Source organism: Neomonachus schauinslandi, chromosome 12 (assembly GCF_002201575.2).
Source record: "Neomonachus schauinslandi chromosome 12, ASM220157v2, whole genome shotgun sequence".
Taxonomy (NCBI): Eukaryota; Metazoa; Chordata; class Mammalia; order Carnivora; family Phocidae; genus Neomonachus; species Neomonachus schauinslandi.
The window spans coordinates 41,150,793-41,152,954 of NC_058414.1; the positions used below are offsets into that span (position 1 = coordinate 41,150,793).

General features: G+C 41.1%; 1 non-coding gene across 1 annotated transcript; it reads left to right on the forward strand.

Annotated features, from left to right (window-relative positions):
• Positions 1-934: 934 nt before the first annotated feature.
• LOC123326450 lies at positions 935-1,124 on the forward strand. Its single transcript, XR_006541108.1, has one exon. It is a non-coding gene; the product is annotated as a U2 spliceosomal RNA (small nuclear RNA).
• The last annotated feature ends 1,038 nt before the right edge of the window (positions 1,125-2,162 follow it).

Below are 2,162 nucleotides of genomic sequence, written 5' to 3' on the forward strand. Positions count from 1 at the left end.
ATGGCTCTGTCCTCAGGAAAAAAGGAGATTGGGTTTTGGTGAATGACTAGCTAGTCCTACCATACCACATTAAGCCAGATTCTCCCCTAAGTTGCTTGTTGGGAAGCATTTATATACTTTGCTCTAAATGCAGTTTTTCTAATATGTGGGATTTAAGAAGCAAAACAAATGAACATAGGGGAGAAAAAGAGAGGGGCAAACCAAGAAACAGACTCTTAACTATAGAGAACAAACTGCTAGTTACTGGAGGGGAGGTGGGTAGGGGTAGGGATAGGGGGTGAGGGTAGAGGACGGGTTAAACAGGTGATGGGTAATGAGGGCACTCGTGATGAGCCTTGGGTGTTGTATTTAAGTGATGAATGACTAAATTCTATGCCTGAAACTAATATCCCACTGTATGTTGACTAGCTGGGATTTAAATAAGAACTTGAGAAAAAAATAAAATACAACACTTGTATCTTGAATGAATGAATGAATGAATGAATGAATGAATGAATGCAGTTTTTCTAGGCTGGGACTTGGTTTAGTATCACACATTATCCTTGAGATTAGTGAGAGTTAACACAATCATGTCCTGAGAAGATCAGGATCTTCAGTTCTTCTATGGTATTGTCCCTCAGAGGGGCAATAATAATCATCAGCATCCCCAATTTTAAGTGATACATTTTTATTCTTATTTTTGACATTTTAATCTATGGCTGGTATCTACATTATTTTAATTAGGGCACTAACTTGCTCTCCCATCGTTTCCTCCTGTCAGGCCACTTAGACCTGGGCTACTGAGGAGTCAATGCCTTGTTTTCTTGGCCTTTCTCTTGTCCATGTGTCAGGCTTTCAGAATGGTGTCTTCCAGTGAAAGCTCAGAGAGTATAAACACAAAATGGGTGTCCCGAAAGCAGTATCAGTGATCATTAATAGCCAAAAAATGATCACCATTGCTTCTCGGCCTTTTGGCTAAGATCAAGTATAGTATTTGTCCTTATCAGTTTAATATCTGACACATCCTCCATCATAGGACAATATACTAAATGGATTTTTGGAACAGGGAGATGGAATAGGAGCTTGCTCTGTACACTCCATGCATCAACCTGGTGTCATGTACTTCTAGGAAAGGTGCACCCCCTTGGGGTTAAAAATCACAAGTTTGAGGAAGACACTTCCAGAAGGGGCTATATATTGGTTCCTTTGGGAAATGGTGGCAACACCTGGGACACCCAACAGTTAACAAAAAAAAAAAAGAGGCAAATCAGCAAAGCACTTTAGTCAGGTTGCTTTGCTCAGCCCACCTTTCTTTTGATTTGAATATATCTATACCATCTGTTTGTTTGGAGTGTTTGGGCAAGTTCCCTGAATTTCATTCCATCTGCCCTTGCCTCATTCCTGGACCTCTTTTGCCCTCCTTATGACAACACATCTAAAATTTCCCTGTCTTTAATATCTCTTCCTCATTCATCCTGCAGAGGATGGCCTTTGTCTTTTGAAAGTGCAGTTCACATTTGGTCTCATTCTTGCTCAGACACCTTTGGCACCAGTGGCACCTCTCCATCTCCAAATCATGGCCCCACTTTACATCTGTACCTATTTCTCTGGGTTCTTCCCTCACATACCCTCTGATCCAGTCCAACTGGTACCCTTTGTGTTCCCAGAACATGCTGTCCCACATCCATGCTCTTATGAATTGAGTTCCCAGCATCTAGATACCTTCTCATTCTCATTTCTCCTCCTCAAAATCCTACCCACTTTTCAGGGCCCAAGTAAAAATTGATCTCTGTTATGGAGTCTACACCCATATTTGTGGTTAAAGAAGTCTCTCTCTTGCTCCTTTTTGTGTAGCACTTTGTACTCGTCACGGTGTGCTTTGTGTCTCATCTTCTCCACTAGGCCACAAGCTCTTAGGGGATAGTTGTTTGGTGAGCCTTCCTGTCCACCTCCCGCAGTGCCCAGCATCACACCTTGTTGAGCAAAGGTGCTTAGAAATGCCTATTGGGCAAAATTAAAAGCAGGATGTGACATCAACTGTACAAGGACCTTTTCCTTGAATTAATCTGGAAAGTAAAAATAGACTATCGTCAAAATGACTAGATAATGTACTTGAGATAAACTACTTATGTACAACCTAAAAGTGCATTTAAATGTTCTTTCTCTCTCTCTCTCTTTTTTTT